This window comes from Eurosta solidaginis, chromosome 1 (genome assembly GCF_040869045.1).
Source record: "Eurosta solidaginis isolate ZX-2024a chromosome 1, ASM4086904v1, whole genome shotgun sequence".
NCBI lineage: Eukaryota > Metazoa > Arthropoda > Insecta > Diptera > Tephritidae > Eurosta > Eurosta solidaginis.
In genome coordinates this window covers 185,829,039-185,849,395 of record NC_090319.1, presented here as the reverse complement: position 1 = coordinate 185,849,395, position 20,357 = coordinate 185,829,039, and the positions used below count along the sequence as shown (strand labels likewise).

Sequence of the window (20,357 nt, the reverse complement as noted above, 5' to 3'; positions counted from 1 at the left end):
AATTGTTTGTTTATTCATAAAAGTCAATGAAATCAATCATCACTTTCTGAAAAAATCGCCAGGTGTGGTGACAACATACAAGTCAGTGGATAGCGCAATGAATCAGATGACGCAGTGAATCCAGTTGAATCTGGTATGCCTCGACATTGTTTAAATTTGAAGGGCGGCCCATCATTATTTTATTACGGAATTTAAATGCACCAAAATTGTGTAATGGAAAAAGACTGAATGCAAAACAGTTGATGACGAATTTAATTTAAGCAACAATATTGACCGGCAAAGCGAAAGGTGAAATTGTGCTTATACCTCGAATCCCACTGATACCAAGAGACATGCCATTTGAACTCAAGCGTTTGCAATTTCCAGTGCGCCTGTCATTTGCTATGTCAGTAACAAGGCGCAAGGATAAACGCTTCGAGTATGAGGATTGAATTTGGAGGAACCGTGCTTTTCGCACGGACAGCTATACGTTGCCTGTTCCAGAGTAGGCATTCCAAATTGTTTGTTTATTCATATCCCAGATGGAAAAAACGAAAAATGTAGTGTATCCAAATGTTTTGGATTAAGAATTGAAATAAAGATTAAAAAAATTCTATGATATTTTATTCTTTTCCAATATTTCTTTGGTGTAGCGAAGCACACCGGGGTCCCGCTAGTATTATTATATGCCTCAATTTTTATATTCATCTAACTTCTCTTGCCTTGTCGGTAAATAACGACCTGTACGTAAAACGCGTTTTTTTATTTTAAAGAAATTTTATCTCAATTCTTTGAGTTTTGTTTCGACATTAACAGAAGAAAGAGGTGTGAGAGCTTTGGATGTTTGTGTATTAACAAAGTTGAATGTAAAAGTTGAGATGATTTTGTAACCTAAATTGAATTAAGAAAAAGTTGCGAGTTTGCGTTATGAATGTTAATTAATTTGAATGGAAAGGAAATTTGAAATGATTTTATAATCTAAATTGAATCCGCCTTACTTGAATTGTGTATTGAATGTTGGCATATATTTGATAGAATTAGTTGAAAGTGAGTTGAATTGTATTCCTTGTGAACTATCAATTAAAATTTTGGCTTAAAAAAATGTTTGTTTTGTACCGGGTTTGCTACCATAAACCGTATACAAGAGAGAAGACTGATCTATTTTTCCGATTTGCGCAAGACGATGTTGATTTTAGACGGAATATATTTATTGCAATATACTATTTGACACAATTGTTTCACGTGATGGCCGCACTGTTGCACAAAAAAAGTATTAAATTTTACGTGACGACGTGTTACTTTTAAGTTAATAAGATGAATATTATTTGACAAAAATCTTTAAAAATGAATTTATTGACAGTATTAAAAACTAGAATCAATCTTAAAAAACGAAATGAAGAATCGGATTCAGCGTCATAAATTGTCTTAAAAACCACTTTAATTGCCTAGATCCAAAACCGTGTATACTTGTGTTATTTAACGTATCGGCCGCGCCGTTTCACAGCAAAATGTTCAGTAATTGAAAAAAAAAAATGTATTAAATTTTCATTATTTAATGTGTCGGCCTAACCGTTTCACATCAAAATATTTCTTTTTGTTTTTTTTGTATTAAATTTTTTTTTTGTATAAGTATTTCAAAAGTATCTATGTTTAAAGTTTTTAAAGTTTAAAGTTTTCATAAAATGTATCTATGTATATGCATAATTTGTTTTTTTTTGTAATGCAATATATTGCTTATTCGCTTTTAGCAACAATGTATGTACATATTATATATATGATGTACATATTATATGCATTATATATTTTAAAATTATTAAATGTATTCAAAATTAATTAAATTTTAATGTGTTAAATTTTCACACAATGTATCTGTGTATATGCATACGTCGTTTTTAAAAATGCAACATACTCGCTTTTGGCCATAATTTATGTATTATATGCATATACACACATTTTCTATAAAAATGTATTGTTTCTAAATATAGACTGCATATTACGTTGTATTTTGTATGTTTTTTAAAGAAAATATATATGTATCACCAATATCACTTTTCACATTGTATCGGCAATTTTTTTTTTTTTTTTTTGTATGTAAATTTTAGAGGATAATTTTAATTGATGCAAAAAAATCCAAAATTTAAATCAAATTTAAAAAATGTAAATGTTTTATATGAACGGATGCACCGTTTTGAGGAAAAAAAAGCAAAATGTGTGACTGGCGTGGGTTTTTACATGCCGTTATGGCGTGGTACCATTATTTTATAACCTCATTATCCGAAGATGGCAAATTGGTTATAATCTGGGTCATTTCATCCATCTTCACAAGTTTCTGTTGATGTATTTTAACCGTACTATTTTTCCCCAAAATATTTATTGCCTTGTGTCTCTTAGATTTCTAGGCACGTACGTACACACGATTGAACTTACACACGTGTATACGATATGAATCCCACTTGCACATATCCGCAAAGTTATCCTTAAACGCACCAACTCTCCCCACACTAGCAAGGAGGCATAAACTTGTCTGAATAAAATTACTGAGCAGAAAACCAACTTTTTTGTATATTGCGCAAAGACTAATTCACCAATGTCACGGTTGCCATGTGAGATTCAATTTTGGAACCTCTGAAACAAATGTTCTTGCGCGCACACTCTAATACGCCCGTACTCCTCAAATACCAAACACGTATTTTTAGTTTTGGTTTGTGTTCTTTATTTATGTTGGTTTTGGTTTCCACGGGGTTGGAACGATTCAAGTGTCGCCTTTATACCAAAATTCCACGTAGACGGCCTTGCATGCAGTTGTCCCCTAGATCAAGAAATCCTTGGCGTGCAAGAACTTCACACTCATAGCTTTTCTCGACATTGAGGGAGCTTTCAACAACGTTACGCGCTCTGCGATAACTGATGCACTAATCGGTTTGGGCCGATCCGGGGCTAGTGAAACTTGTTCAGCAGTTACTGTTGCGAAGAAAGGCTCTATGGTAGTCAAAGACATACGGAGAGGCACCCCACAGGGTGGGGTAATTTCTCCACATCTATGGGTTGCCACACTTAATGAGCTCTTGGTTCTTCCGCAGTTTCCGCAGACACTATGCGATATGATGCAAAATATAAATAAATAAATAAATAAATAAAGCTGAGAATAGTGGAGAACTGGACCAGGAGTAAAGGTCTAACGGTGAATTCGTTCAAAACTAAACTGATTCTGTTCACCAGGAAATATAAAGTACCTGCGTTGCAGCTGCCGGTGCTAGCGGGTATGACCCTGACGCTGAGAGAATCCGCCAAATACCTAGGAGTAATTTTGTATAGGAAACTATCCTGGAGGGAAAACGATCAGGAGCGTTTGAAAAAAGCAACGGTTGCACTGTACATCTGTTGGGGAGCTGTTGCGCGTATATGCGGACTATGACCGGATATTACCCTGTAGCTCTACACTGCTGTGGTTAGACCAATCCTTTTATACGGGGCAGAGGTCTGGTGGGCGAGCTTAGATACTAAATCAAACCTACGGGTATTCCAGAAGGTACAAAGAAGTGCCATAATCTGCGTGGGGGTACTCTGCGCACCACCCCTGCGGAGGCGGTGTACACTATTTTTAATGTGTTGCCAATAGATTTAATGGAGAGACAATGTGGATGGTCATGCAGCCATCCTTAAGTATCTGGATTCGCCTTCGTCGGACTATTGCGCTCCGACTGAATTTTTAAATAATGAAGTACGAGGTTATTTCCCCGCATAGGGATTATTGGTTGAAGGAGCCGCCGGACCTGAGCGATAGGCTGCAGATATATACTGACGGCTCCAAACTGGATAATAAGGTGGAAAGCGGTGTCTTTGCCCCTCAACTAGGGTAAAATCTATCATTTAGCCTACCCGATCATTGCAGCGTTTTTCAGGCGGAGGTGGCTGCTATAAATGAGGCCAGGCTGCACTAAAAGCACTTGGATCGGTCAGACGTAAATTCAGGACAGTAGAGAAGAGCCGCAAATCTCTTAACGATATCACTGAGTAAATCTGCCTCAGTCTGGTGTGAGTGCCTGGACACTCGGATATAACGGGCAATGAGATGGCTGACGAACTTTCAAGTGGGGGCACATCCGTTCCAATTTCGTCGTCCTGGAAGGGATTGAGCATGTCGCTCGCTACCTGTAATCTCATTTTGAAAGGGATTTTAATTAGGGAAGCGGGTGTGAGATGGAGCAATTTTGAACTCTACTACCACTTTAAGCTCGTGTGGCCTGAATGGGACGCGAGACGTACAACAAGTCTTCTCCTTCTTGGAAGGGGGGCATATCTCTACTTGTTGGACTTATAGCCGGCCATATAGCAATCGGCGGGCACACACAACGGCTGGGTGCCCCCTATAATGATTACTGCAGGTGCTGCAAAGACGAAGAGGAGATAAAAACAGTCAAACATTTTCTGTGCGATTGTCCCGCGTTTTGGGGGACGTTTTCTGTACCGAACTGTTGGTTTGAGTAGGGAGAGATCAACGTGGTATCACAATGGGATATTTTTGGGCCTAAGTGCACTGGTGCGCGTACCGGTGGCCACTCTAATCTAATCTAACCTACCCCCTTAAGCTAATTAACAGTAACGTGTTTATTTATTATTTCCTCTTCCTGTATTACAGCTTTTGAGCTACGTTGCTTTCTAGTAACTCCCTCTTCTATGCGCTTTGCAGATTTTGAGGCTAGGTTCCTGTTATTTCGGCTAGTTCGCCTCCTGGTTATGCGACTGGGGCGTTTACCCTCCCCCTTTTTTCCATTTAAAAGCAGGCTTGTCAAGTTCAACCGATCGCTGCTTCTTGCCTTTCGGGGCTTCTTCCTCTTCGATGTAGTTGCAAAATTAAGGGTTGTTAGTATAATAGTTTTTGTCAGTGAAATGTCTTCGATATTATTCCACTGTATTTCTGGCCCATGCCAAGCTTCGTTGGTTGGGTTAACCACTGGAATCAAGCGCTGATTATTTCTTGTTGCTGAGTGGAATTGTAAGAGTTTTTCTTAGGCTTCCTCTTCCGTTGGTCCCACTCTAACGTTAGTTCTTTGTGCGGGCCGGTAGACTCCTCTTTCTTCAGCGCACTGACTGCATACTACCATCGTTATTCGCGTCCGCATCATCGCTGATAGCGATTTCTTCTCCCCCGTCTTGGAACGCCATTTCCTCTTCCTTCTCATGCTTACTTTCTTTAGAAAATTTTGAGATCACCTTGGTCGTTCGACCACCTGCCGACAAGGCGGGCTCACCGGTAACATAGTAAAAATAGGGATAAAAACGTCCGCCACAACAGCGCCCCTTGATGAGGTAAGGCCATCACCACTTCCCAAGCGGGCCAGCCCCGCCTCCCTCCTATGAAGTGAAACAGCATAAATGCGGGCCCTAAATCGCTCAGCCCCCTGGTCAGGCACTATGGAGTTTGACTAAGTTCTCACACCACCGACACTTGCCTGCTATAGTGAGGGATAATGATACCAAAGTCATTTCGAAAAGATCATATACGAGTACGAAGTACTAACAAGATTCTGAAAAGATCCTGTACAAATCCCGAAGAAGACCATAAACAAAGACCTTTGAAAATGACTACAAACTCGTGAAGTCATAATCTCATCATTTTCCATAAAAGGTTTCACAAATGGTCTTATATCGTTTCTATACTTAAAGCTTTATACGAGATTTAGATATCTGAAAGGATTTAACATTAATATCATATACCCACTTAGAGCTTTATTCAAGATTCAGGCATCTGAAAGGATGTAACGTTAAATCTTGCAAGTTTTATCATAGATAAATTAATCTCGAAACGCAGAAGTTTCAGTTAAATCTACAAAATATCTTCACTCATCACAAAATTTATGGTATGGCAACCTACAATTCATATGTCATGTAGTTTTTTCATAGGAAAATATTTTAAGGTAGGGGCAATTTTTAAATTCATAGATGACAGATGTATTTTGAAGATTTTCAAATTTGGATTTTCATTGCCAAACGTTAGTACAATAAAAAATATATCAAAATGGAATACTCAGACAAAAAAAATAAAACATTTTTAAGTTTTATTAATAGCCTTATAAGTGTATTTTAACTTTTTGTTTAATTATTGAGCTCAATGCCGCAGATCAGATGTTCGAACAGATGAATGAACAAAGACAAAACAGGAAAAAAGGTAAACAAATTTAAAGTACCGTAAGTGTAAACAAATTTTCTTAAAGCATGTACAGTCAAGTATAAACAAAAATAACAATATATGTAACAACAAACAATCAGAACAAATTTCCTAATCTTCGTCTTGCTGTTTTTGTTGTTGTCGCCTAGTATGTGGGTAGCGAGATATTCATTGTCGTATGATGAACACTGCAACTCTCACATTGTATTTTGTTGTTGTTTCAGCACTAAATTTCGATAGACGTGCGCATAGCCATCTGTGTCAGATTTATAATTTATCCGCTTCTCATTAGGGGTGTTCATAGTGAGCTCAATAATTAACAAAAAGTTTAAAAAATAAAATTATAGTGGAGACAGTGCAGCTTAAAGTATGATATTTAATAAATATTCACAGTTAATAGCACATCTCCACTTAGAGCTTTATTCAAGATTTAGGCATCTGAAAAGATTTAACGTAAATATTTTAAGGTAGGAGCAGTTTTTAAATTCATGGATGACAGATATTTTTTGAAGATTCTCATGCTAGGATTTTTATTGCCAAACGTGAGCAAAATAAAGAATGTATCAAAATAGGGCATTCATATATGTTTTTGCTTTAGAGAAAAATTGCAAAGTTTACAAACGGCGATGGTTACTAGGAAATGTTTCTGAATTTTACTTCTTCATCAGCTAGCTTCTCGGGAGCTGAGTATTGAACCCGAATCTCCAACATTCATACCGCTGTAAAGGCAGATGCCTTTAACCACTCAGCCATATGAATGCCCCGCTGCTCGCTTTTGTTTGGATTTTGTCTTTAATACTTCCACCGTTAAAGGCATCTCGCTAATTACATACATATGATGCATTGATATAATAGTAACAGTGGAAGTATTAAAAGCAAATACTGTCAAAATCCAAACAAATATTACTAAGCTTTCAAAAGTGCACCTAAAAAACATTCTAGACAATTAGAATTAAACAACATACAGAGTGTATGCACGTGGAAAAAAAAGGAATAGCAACAAAAAGGCATTTCATAGAGACCAATTGCGAAGCGAGCAGAGGTGCATTCATATGGCTGAGTGCTTAAAGGCATCTGCCTTTACACTGGTATGAATGTTGGAGATTCGAGTTCAATACTCAGCTCGCGACAACCTAGCTGATGATATGTTCTACTAACCATCGCCGTTTTGTAAACTTTGCAATTTTTCTCTAATACCAATAACAAAAACCATTGTATAAAGCAATATGAACCAGTCTCGCTAATTACATACATAGTTATAGAATAATGCGAAAATGCATGTGGTTAGTTCAAAAATATACATTTTTTGTGGCTGAAAAACTTCACAAAAATTTAAACTGTGCATGCGGTGTCACTTCATAGTTTTTTCAATACAAAAAAATAAAACGTCAATTAAAACTACAGTGCAGACAGTGCAGGCTATTATAAGAGATTTAATAAATCTCTTCAGTTATAGCTCTAGGGGAGATATACTATAAATCTCGAAAAGCAGAAGATTTCAGTAAAATCTTCAAAAAATCTTCAATCATTTGTTCTATAATCACAATATTTCTGGTATCGCAACCTGAAATTCATATGTCATATAACTTTTTGACAGAAATATGTTTTAAGGTAGGAAATGTGTTTTTTCAAGATTTTCAAGTCTGGATTTTTAGTATATTTTTGTAGAAAATCAGTCATATATATAAATACATATATCTTATACAGTTGATTATTCAGATATTATAAAAGGCAAGCGATTATCACCAGCTCCATTCATGAAAGGTATGAGGTCTTCGGTACAGCCGTCCTTAGTTGTTGCCACCAAATTTAGTGAAGCCTATGGCAAATGCTTAGTGCACTAGAAGCTAGGTGTCTTACGCCCGGGCAGACTAGAAATCTGAAGAAAACATTTTAATTTCACAGTTAGAGTGCTGGGGGAAGAACGAGATAAACCGCTTCCTCTTACTCTTTGATAAAGAAGGTGTGATGAAGTTGATAAGGCGGAATAATAACAACAACTTCAAATGGTTAAAGGGATTTTATCCAAACTTCCAAAGAAAAGGCTTCTCGTGTATCCGTACACAAAAAAGAGTCAGCACTATATCCTCCAAATAAAAAATGAGGTGAAGTAAATGTTGTACTAATAGAAAAAAGAAGGGGTAGACGTAAAAGAAAATAAGAGGTAGTTGTAAAATTTTGGTTTTTATAATTTTTATTTTTATTGTTGATATTAGCAAAAATTGTAAGTTTGCAAACGGCTACCTGGACCTGTTTCTGAATTTCACTTCTTCGTCAGCTAGCTTTTCGGGAGCTGAGCGTTAAACTCGAATCTCCAACATTCATATCAGTGCAAAGGCAGATGCATTTAGCTACTAAGGCATATGAATGTCCCGTTGTTCGCTGTACAATTCGTCTCTAAGAGTTGTATTTTTGATTCTGTTCCTTTTGATCACAATGTAGGCACATACACTCTGTATGTAGTTTATTCCTAATAGTGTGGATATGATATTTAGGCGCACTTTTGAAAGCTTAGTAACATTTGTTCGGATTTTTACAGTATTTGTTTTTAATACTTCCGCTGTTACTATTATATCAATATGATCATATGTATTTAATTAGCGAGCTGCTCATATTGCTTTATACAATAATTTTTGTTGTTGATATTAGAAAAAAATTGTAAGTTTACAAACGGCGATGGTTACTAGGACCTGTTTCTGAATTTCACTTCTTCGTCAGCTAGCTTTTCGGGAGCTGAGCGTTAAACTCGAATCTCCAACATTCATATCAGTGCAAAGGCAGATGCATTTAGCTACTAAGCCATATGAATGTCCCGTTGTTCGCTGTACAATTGGTCTCTAAGAGTTACCTTTTTGATTCTGTTCCTTTTGATCACCATGTAGGCACATACACTCTGTATGTAGTTTATTTCTAATAGTGTGGGTATGATATTTAGGCGCGCTTTTGAAAGCTTAGTAACATTTATTCGGAGTTTTACAGTATTTGCTTTTAATACTTCCGCTGTTATTATTATATCAATATGATCATCAGACCAATTCTAAATATTCTCGCGGAATTTTGTTCTCGCGGATTTTTTTATTCCCGCGGAAAAATTCCTCCAATTCTGTTCTCCTAGGGAGAACAATAATTGGGGAATAGGAATTTCGAATTTTCGAAGTCAGCTGTTTTGTTAATTGAAATTTCGTTGCACATTTCTTATTTTGTTTAAAAAATTGAAAAGTTTAATTATTGTTGCAAATTTGTTGGAAATTAAGAAATAAAATATAAACATTGCACATTATTTATTGCATTTCATGTGGTATTCACTGAAATGAGTAATGAATTGGTGCCACAGCAACATCAACAGCGGAACATAAGAAGAAGACGGCCGCATAACACAAATCTGCCGGAGTTGCCTGCTTTCATTCAGCAAAGCAATTTTCTGGCGGCCAAGTTGAGTTGAATTCGTCCTTCATCATATGCCAAAATCTATTTAAGCCTTATTAAAAAATCCTTGCGCAATTTCTGGATGGCTGCATCAAATTTGTATACCAAGAGCTCTACCGTTGCTTATGATATACTTTTCAACTTAAAATAAAGAATATTGTGGTTGTAGTTGTTGTTGTATTAGAAGTGAGAATATTGTGGTAGAATATAAATACATCTTTTAGCACAAATTTGTACAAATAAGTGTTCTTTCTTAAAATAACCAATTTCCTTTAACTATTTTGATGCATTCCCTTTAATTTAACAAGTGAAAAAACTCCTATGAAATGGCAGAGAAATCTCCCTCTCCCTCACATTCATAATACCTACTTTTCTCCCATAACCGGTTTCCGCTTTTTCGAACATTTTTCAGAATAGGAGGAAAGGGAGAAGTGAAAAAACTCACAAGGAATTTTTATTTAGAATACGAGGAATGGGAGAAGGGAGAAAACTCGCACGGAATTTTCGTTTAGAATTGGGCTGCATATGTATTTAATTAGCGAGCTTTGCTCATATTGCTTTATACAATCGTTTTTGTATACTTACAATTTTTCTCTAATATCAACAACCAAAACCATTAATTAAATACATTTTTGTTTTTATTGAAGATATTTTAGTTGATTTCAACAAATTTTTATAATTTCAATTGATATTTCTAATATTTCACAATAAATAAAAAAATTTTAATAAATAAAACAATTTTTTAGAAGGAATTGAAACCACTTGTCAAATGGTTGCTTAGAAAGAGTTGCCGCATGTGAATATGATACGTAACTCCAATAGAGAAGTATATTTTTGTTGCTCATTATCCACAATTTCTCTGTTGGTACTGGGCCATTTACACATGGCAATTCTCTCCATGCAACTTTTTGACAGGTAATTAAAATTTGTATCCATAAATTTTTGTTATTCATTCCAAAATTCACAATGAAACATCAAATGTTCATTTTTTTAATAAAAATCAAAAAGTTATAATTAAAATGCAAAAATATTAGCAATTAAAAAAAAAATAATAACAGAAAACAGTTTGTGAAAAGAAGATAGACGTCCTCTCCCCTGGTAATGAGTTCCAGCAACAAAAACTTTTGTGTATAAACAGCGACTTGAAAAATTATGCTATTATACGTTCTTTGGCACCCTTTTTACTTGTTTAAGTATTTTTAGCTGGCTTGAGGTCCACAACATGTAAAAATAAAACGCATATTGGTAATTCTATACGACAGCAGGACACAAGTCTAAAAATATCAGGATGGGTGTTAAAACATATTTTGGTCCCAGGATCGCGAACCCGAAAACGGACAACAAAATTTTGGAGTCGTTCAGAACATACTAACGAAACCCGAAAAATGAACCCGGGTCCCTCCGAAAACGGGGGTAAAATACTTTTTGTACACATGTAAAGTTTCAATTTCGTTTGCAAATATCTCTTAACAGACCCAAAAGTTTTTACTCTCTGTTTTCGGATTCGCGATTCTGTGTCCAAACCGCATCTTTGACACCCCTCCCGATATTTTTGGACGCGTATTAATAGTGTCTTGCTGTTGTATAGAATAACCTGCAAGTTTTATCCGCTTTTTACTAATATATTTCGATTACACTGTAATTGTCTGAGTGGTAAATTCGTGTGCACGTCTGTAGCGCTTGACGTGGAACTCATTATACGAACTTACCCTGAAGACGATAACCACTTGACGTGGAGCGCTACAGACGGGCTCACGAATTTACCCTGAAGAAGATTACCGTGTGTAATTAAAATATGTATAATAATATTATGTTTGAACGTGAATTTGCGCTCAGCATTGGGTAAAGATCATTGACACGAACACAGTTTATTTTAAATAACGTTAAAGTGAAATTCCCTTGTTTATGGTATCTTAATAAAAAAATAATTTCGTAAGTTTTCGGATTCAGGAATATGATAATAATATGTGCCATATTTATAAATATCTTATTACTTTCAATGGATGGCACCATGGCTAAGATTTCTATAAAAGCAAAGTCTGATCCGGTAATTAACGCCATTGTTCTTAAATCTGCTTTGACGCTTAAGGAAAGCAATCGTGAACAAACAGGAAAATCTACAGGCAATGAGTATCACTTGATGGTAAGCATTCGAGTGAGCCCTAGCTTTGTAGCGAAATGGGAAAAGATAATTATACTTGATGAAATATTTGACACACTCAACAGACGTAAAGCAAAAATAATGTCCCCTTTTTTAATTGAAATCTGCAGAGCTGAGCCGATCATGATCTATCCTCTGGCACTTTCTAAGGTTAGTCGAAATTATTTTACATTTGCTTGTAAATATTAAAAAATAGATGCAATATAGTCCTTGAAGCTGGTAAAGAAAAGCAGTCCTCGCTTTTTTAATAACAGCTGCGAACGAAATCTCCCATCACGAAAGAAGAAAGTGTCTACAAAGTGCAAACAGTGTCCACAAAGCAAGGTAGGTTTGGGCAATTTCGTTTAGTAGAATAAATGAATGCACTAATTATTATTTAAGAATTCATGAGCTTAACACCGGCTTATAATAATTGAATATTCAAATATTTTGTTTTCTAAGAGAAACTGCAAAGAAAGAAACATAATAACTGAATATTCAATTATTATAAGCCGGCGTTAAGCTCATGAATTCTTAAATAATAAGTATAAATTGAACACACCATTAAACAAACAAGCAAACAATGCACTAATTTATTTTTCAAGAGAGAACTAGTTTATTCTCGTCGTTCAGCACCTCCCATTATACTTCCCTTATATTCTAATGAATCTTATTCTAATGAATTATATCATTTACCAAAGGATAAAGGCAACAACAGGCAGTGAAGGTGAGTGTATTATTTAGTATGCGATTAGGAATTATATGTAAATTCTTTGCAGCAAAAATTAAACGATGCCGTTGCTTATAGCACAAAGGTAGAGAAAAGAATGAATCATCTTTATTTAGTATGTATATGGTAACATGAATGTATGTATGTATAAAGTAAAGATGGTAATAAAAGACGATAATAGATTATTAAGGTGGTTTATATAGATAAAGGTTTGTGACATTATATTGTGCAATATTCTACACGCTCTTACTCAAGCTGAAATGTTATGTCTAAAATTATTTACATTTATAGTTAAAAAGATGGTATTAATTATACGGTTTGATAGCTTTGCCATCTTTACGAGGGCGAAGCTTTCTCATCCCTTCCGTTACACAATCTTGGTCTTTTAGATTTTCGTCCCCAGTATCCAACTCAGCTTGGTCGAAAAAATCAGGTACATAATTCGGTTCTTTGATTTTTGAATCATTAATGTTTGGTAGTTATAGTTGAGAATCGGGGCTTGCACCTTCAATGGATGTGTCACTTTGTTTCTCGCCATTGTCTTGGTTTGAGGTACTCTATATTTCGTATGAAATATCGTTCGGTGACTCTGATTTGATTGATTGATCACGAATCTGATCAATGTGTCGTTTGATTTCTTTTTGATTTTGATTGTAGACACAAATATTGTTCTGGTTGAAAATTTACATTGCGTTTTCCTGCATAATGCTTCTGTTGCCGTTTTTCATGAATGACTTCCTGTACGGTGGGTGGTTGAGTTCGCAATGAGCGCCCAAAAAATAATTTGAATAGTGTTTCAGCCGTTGTACAGCGAGTAGTATTGCGGTAATCAAACAATATTATATTTATAACAGTGTCAATATCAAATTGTTTCAAACCATTCAAACTGCACGAAGAGTCTTTTTAAGTTACTTTATGAAATTTTCTGCTTGGCCATTGGTCGTAGGGCGACCTGGAGCTGTTAGAACATGTTTGATGTTATTTTTTGGACAAATTCCCTAAAGTCAACCGACGTATCGACTAAATAGTTCACGCAGTTTGTTTATAACAAATTTAGAAGTAATTGTTTTCGTTTTGAAAACTTCAACCCAGTTAGAGTATGAATCAATGACGATCATGTAGTAAAAATTAAATTTTGGGCCTACAATATTAATGTGGATACGATTCCATATTGCCTCATTTGGTTTCCACGAAATCAACTCAGCTTTAAGTGGACCAGATTGTAACTGTTGACAAGGTAAAACATTTTTTATTAAATTTCCAATTTCCTGTTCAATTTTGGGCCACCAAACATATGAACGAGCTAGTGCTTTTGTCTTAACCATCGCCATGTGCGATGAGTGCAATTCATTTAACACATATTTATGAAATTTTAAAGGAATAATTGTTATATAACCCAACAGTACCCATCCGTATTGAACTGTTAGCTCAATAGCTTTCTGCTTGAATGCATCAAAGCTAGAATATAGCTTTGCCACAGAATTGTTTTCAACTGATTCGCGAAGATTGCTTAAAATGGGATCTCACGAGTTTCAATGGAAATATCTCTGAAATTTATCCGCAAAGTGTTGTTTTTTGAATCAGGTTAACATAGTTTGCTTCCTGCGTATCGATGCAGAGGGCGCGTTGGGGTATGCGAGACAAAGCATCAGCATCATTGTTGATCTCTTTGACAAATTAAATTTTGTAGCTAAATCCACTTAAAATGAGTGCCCAACGTTGAATACGAGCTGCATCCATTAAGGGAAGTCCCTTGTTCTCACCAAACAGACTCCGCAATGGCTTGTGGTCTGTTATAAGTGTAAAAAAATTACCAATTAAATATTTTTTAACTTTACAACTGAAAATATTATTGCTAATGCTTCTTTTTCAATGGCTGGATAATTTAATTCGCTTTTCGTTAACCACCTCGACACAAAAGCTATAGGTTTTAACTGACCATCAGGAAATCTGTGCGACATAATACCAGCCACTGAAACTTTGCAAGCATCCGTCAATGATCGGCAATTTTGGATTAAAAAGATTCATTACCTGATCAGAGGTAATTTCTCGCTCTATCGTTTTATAAGCGTTTTGACACCCTTTCTCCCATTTAAAATCATTATTTTTTAGCAGAAGCTTGTATAGAGGGTTCATTATTCTGGCAAAATTAGGAATAAAACGAGGATAATAATGTTCCATACCTATAAATGCTCGTAATTCATGAATGTTGATTGGATTTGGTGCGTTTAAAAGCGATGAAGTTCTATCTTTGTTTTTATATAAGCCTGTTTTATCTATGGTAAAACCATGATATGAGATCTTCTCTTGAAAGAAGAGGCACTTTCTTTCATTTAATTTAAACCCTGTGCCATTTAGTGTTTTTAGAACTAATTTTAAATTTGTAATATGACCTTTGAAATCTTTGCCTGTCGTCCTGATAAACACAAACACCATTAACCCCTCCTAGTACATTTTCCATGGCCATTTGAAAAATATCCGGTGCTGTTTTTACACCAAATGGCAACCTTTTCATTTTAAAAGTACCAATATGTGTAGACCAAGTACATAGCAGCTTTGATGGTACATATAAACACGATTGGTTATATGCAGAACTCATGTCTAATTTACTAAATAATTCGCTCCCTTGAAGCGATGCAAAGATATCTTCCATTAATGGTAAGGCGTATTTTACATCAACCAGAAATCTGTTAATTGTGACTTTGTAGTCACCACATGTGCGCAATTCACCATCAGGATTAGGGACAGGAACTAATGGAGTGCCCCATTTTGAGCTTTCAACTTGTTCAAGAACACCTTTTTCTTCGAGCATGCGTAAATTTTTCTCAACTCTAGGCTTCCAGGCTAAAGGAATAGGTCGAAAACTGGTTTGACCTCGGAATAAATTGCTAATGAAATTTCTGACACATTGTACCTACCTAACTGTCCGTCAAATAGATTCGCAAACTCTCGTTTAATATTTTTAATAACCGTTGAACACATCTCTCTATTAATTAATTTTTCTGACTTAATTTGATTCACTTGATCAACTCGAGTTAACTGAAATCCGAAAGTACGTAGAAAATGTCTACCTACTAAAGGCGGTGCTTCTTCATTGGTCACAACAACTAATATAGATCGACTGATTCCCCGAATATTAGTATATGCTTCACACTCACCAATTACTTTGACGTTCTTTCCTCCATAAGCTTTGTACGTAACCTCACAATTTTTGATCAAACAGTTCGACAAATGTTTTTGGTAGAATGCCTTCGAAACAAAAGTGCGCGGTGATCCCGTATCATATACGATTGTCAACTTGAAATCTTCAATTTCAATTTGTACCCTGTACGTATCCGACGAATCATTGTTGGATAAACTGTATAACGAAAAATCAAAAGGGTTGTCTTCATACATTGAATTTAAATATTGGCAAAGTTTATTAGAACTAATGAAATTAAAGTTCTTCTTATTTTTTTCCTTCATATGACAAGCGGAACTTATGTGACCCTTCTTAGAACACGTGTGGCAAATTGCTTCTTTATATATACAGTTGGCTGCGTCATGAGTTTTCCACCCACACCTCGTACATGCGGTCTTCTTGCCATGCGGTTGCTTCTCTTTGGAGTAGTTGCCTGGTCTACGGGCTTTTCCGTAGTGAGCCACGAAGTAAATTTTTGCGTCGATGTGCTCATGTTTTGATGCCATTCATTCATTTTCATCTCGCTTTGCATCATGGAATTTTTTTTCTTTCATAATATACAATGGTATGCGGTGTGTAATGATCGTTCAAAATTTTTCAAATTTCTTCATATGTCTTCTTCACTGGCGTTATCTGGTCACATAAGGCTCTTAATAATTAATTAATTTATTGGGTGGGCGGGTATTTGTTGTTGGTTGGTGCTAGCAGTGTTGAAAATTTGTAAGGCTTCCAAAATTTCAGATTTGCATGTTTGATAGGTTTCCATGCATTTAGCGAACTTACTTCTCGATGGGACGCTAGCACCTTTGCCCATATTTTATCTAGGTCTTCTAATTTGACCTTAAGCATACACTCTGATAAATCGGTAGCTTGGGAGGGTGACCATCTTGAGCAGTAAACCTCTACTTGGTTACCGTCGTATATGAATTCCTGCAGGCATTTATCTGCAGTGGTCAGTTTTTGGGTTTCGTCCGACGACTTCGGCATTATAAATTAGTTTGGTGTATTAAAAGGGGAGCTTTTATTAAGCTGTGAAAATCGAAAAAAAATGTTGTCAAACGGGCAAAAAAATTTTTTTTTTGAAACCAGCCTAATGTACGCTTGGTTTTTAATACGGGCTTGTCTCAGCGCTTCTGAGTACAAGTAATGTGAGTATATAAATGGTTGGGTGTTCACTGGGTTTTATTTTTTTTTTTTTTTTGAGACCCTCCTGGGTTTTTTGTTATATGTATGTACTTGTCTCAGCGCTTCTGAGTACAAGTAATGTGGGTATATACGTATGTATATATATAATATATGGGTAAAATATATTTGCCGGTAAACTGTGGTGTACCAACAATTCCTTTTTGGTTGCAAATGCCAATGTACTTGATCTGTATTGACAAAGTAAATGTATGTAAAATATGTAACCGATGATCTTCTTTGTTGCTTCGTTCTATTACGTAGTTACATATGGTCAGGCAATTACTTTGTTGAGGGTGGTTTTTGGCTTATGCAAAAAATATACAACTGCGTGTGGGTGATATGGGTGCATATAATTGTAGGTTTGTATGCACCGGTAAAATAGACTTTAGGAAAAGTGACAAATTTTGGCAGTTTGTTGCTATGGGTTTTTTTTTATAAAATATATTTTGTGTAATATATGTATATATGGTTAAATTGGGCAGCGGTGAATTTCAGGCTGAAAAAATATGTAGCTCGGAGAATATTACCGAACTATGTGGGTATATACATATATTACATATATACTTATATATTTTATATTTTCGTAGGTATATGAAGCAACGAACTTCTCGGGTATATAGAACCGGGCAGTGGATTTTCCGTTGGTACGGGAATGCAAATTTATTTGTTGAGAAATTTATATGGGTTTTTTGAAGAGACTGTACCTGTTGGTAACAGTGAGTAAGCAAATGAAATATTTTTCCGTTTAGGCTTTTTTATGTGGGTTATGTACCCAGGGTCCGGATCGTTAGATCGGAGAGTCTAAAATTGGGGAATTTTTAGAATTTGTGTCCGTACTTTAGACGGAGGGAATATATATATATGGTATATATACTGGAAAAAGAAGCGGTAAAGATGGGTTTGATGGTGAAGGAGGACAAAACGAAGTGCCTGCTGTCATCCAGAAAAGAGTCAGCGCATACGCGCCTTGGCAACCACGCTACTGTTGGCAGCCATAATTTCGAAATAGTAAAAGACTTCGTTTATTTGGGAACCAGCATCAACACTAGCAACGACATCAGCACTGAAATCCAGCGAAGAATCAATCTTGCCATTAAATGCTACTTTGGACTAAGTAGGCAATTGAAAAGTAAAGTCCTCTCTCGGCGAACAAAAATCATACTCTACAAGTCACTTATCGTACCCGTCCTGCTATATGGGACAGAAGCATGGACCATGACAACAGCAGATGAAGCTGCTTTGGGAGTGTTCGAGAGAAACGTTCTTCGAAAGATTTATGAACCGCTACGCGTTGGCGATGGCGAGTACCGAGGAAGATTTAATGATGAGCTGTACGAGCTATACGCAGACATCAACATAGTCCAGCGAATTAAAACGCAGCGGCTGCGCTGGCTGGGCGAATGAATGATGATGCTCCGGCCAAGATAGTGTTTCTATCGGAACCCGCCTATGGAAGCAGAGGTAGAGGGCGGTCACCACTCCGCTGGAATGACCAGGTTGAAAACGATTTAAACTCCCTTGGTCCTTGGCCTTGTGGGGCGGCCATAACCGTTTAGACTGTTAAGCGCCAATTAAGTAAGTAAGTACGTAAGTATATATATTGGGTAACAAAGTACTTACTCAGACATTATTTTATGTGAACTGTGTGTTACTTGTGGGTTTTGTGTTGTCCTTTAGGCTTTTTTGTAATGTGCTTCTTGTTGTATTGATGTAATGGTGATGTGTGTCTTTCCCCAATTATGTTTTCCAACTTTAATTTTATTTCCTTCAAGTGTATTTTTATTTTTTTTTTCCAATTATGGTTTTCACCCAAGATTTTTTTTTTTTCAAATGTATAGGTATATTTTTTCTCAAATTTTTTGTAAAAAACATTATTTAATTTTTAATGTAAACTCAATAACATTAAACTTTTTCTGTTGTTTTTTGTAAATAAAAATTGTAATTGTGCTTTGTTTTGTCCAATAAAAAATTATTTGTTTTCACCTCCCTAACGTGTAGCACTTATGTAGGTTTTATTTGTAGGTATTTTGTTTTTTCGTTACACTTTTTGTTTGCACTTTTCTTCTTTCTCAATGTTACATTTTTTACATTATAAAAAGAAGCGGAACGAGTTATTATTTCTTTTGAATTGCGATTTTTATTATTTAAATTCACTACAATATTTTTTTGGCATATACATATGTATATATATATTTTTAAACTGCGCGATGGCGGGCGGGCAAAAATACTCCGATTTGCGGGAACGATCGGTGCGTGATTGCGGGTTGGTAGTTAAGATAAAACTGATTTAACTTATGCGCGGTGGTGTTCGGCAAGCACAGCTGAGCTGCACTTGCTCTTGGCCGCACTGGCCGGGTGTTGCTAGACGGAGGGGGGCGGACTTAGTCCGAAAATTGGATAATGTCTTCAACAGTATTAATGAGGGTTTTAAAAGGGAGTGGTGGTAGTTGTATAGGTGGTCGCCTTTTCTAGATATCGGCATAAAGGTGGACCAGGTGTGACTCTAGAATGCGTTTGTACAATATGGGTATCAAACGAAAGGTGTTAATGAGTATTTTAAAAGGGCGTGCGCCTTAGATATATAGGTGAACGCATTTTCGAGATACCGCCATAAAGGTGGACCAGGGGTGACTCTAGAATATGTTTGTACGATATGGGAATCAAATTATGATGGTAGTTGTATAGGTGGCCGCCTTTTCGAGATATCGGCATAAAGGTGGACCAGGCGTGACTGTAGAATTTGTTTGAACGATATGGGTATCAAATGAAAGGTGTTAATGCGTATTTTAAAAGGGAATGACTCTTAGTTCCATAGGTGGACGCCGTTTCGAGATATCTTCATAAAGGTGGACCAGGGGTGACCCTAGAATTTGATTGTACGATATGGGTATCAAATGAAAGGGGTTAATGAGCATTTTAAAAGGGAGTTGGCCTTGGTTCTATAGGTGGACGCCTTTTCGAGATATCGCCATAAAGGTGGACCAGGGGTGACTCTAGAATGCGTTTGTACAATATGGGTATCAAACGAAAGGTGTTAATGAGTATTTCAAAAGGGCGTGGGGCTTAGTTCTATAGTTGGACGCCGTTTCGAGATATCGCCATAAAGGTGGACCAGGGTGACTCTAGACTTTGTTTGTACGAAATGGGTATCAAATGAAAGGTGTTAATGATTCTTTTTAAAAGGGAGTGGGCCTTAGTTCTATAGGTGGTCGCCTTTTCGAGATATCGCCATAAAGGTGGACCAGGGGTGACTCTAGAATATGTTTGTACGATATGGGTATCAAATGAAAGGCGTTAATGAATATTTTAAAAGGGCTTTGGGCTTAGTTCTATAGGTGGACGTCTCTTCGAGATATCGCAATAAAGGTGGACCAGGGGTGACTCTAGAATATGTTTGTACGATATGGGTATCAAATTAAAGGTATTAATGAGGCTTTTAAAAGGGAGTGGTTGTAGTTGTAAATGTGAAGGCGTTTTCCAGATATCGACCAAAATGTGGACCAGGTTGACCCAGAACATAATCTGTTGGATACCGCTAATTTATTTA

General features: G+C 36.2%; 1 long non-coding RNA gene across 1 annotated transcript in view; it reads right to left on the bottom strand.

Annotated features, from left to right (window-relative positions):
• LOC137240166 (uncharacterized) overlaps positions 1–12,508 on the bottom strand; it is a 65,296-nt gene extending 52,788 nt beyond the window's left edge. The window contains exon 1 of the long non-coding RNA XR_010949618.1: positions 12,411–12,508. This is a non-coding gene — a long non-coding RNA (uncharacterized lncRNA). The remainder of the gene's footprint in view (positions 1–12,410) is intronic.
• Positions 12,509–20,357: the final 7,849 nt, after the last annotated feature.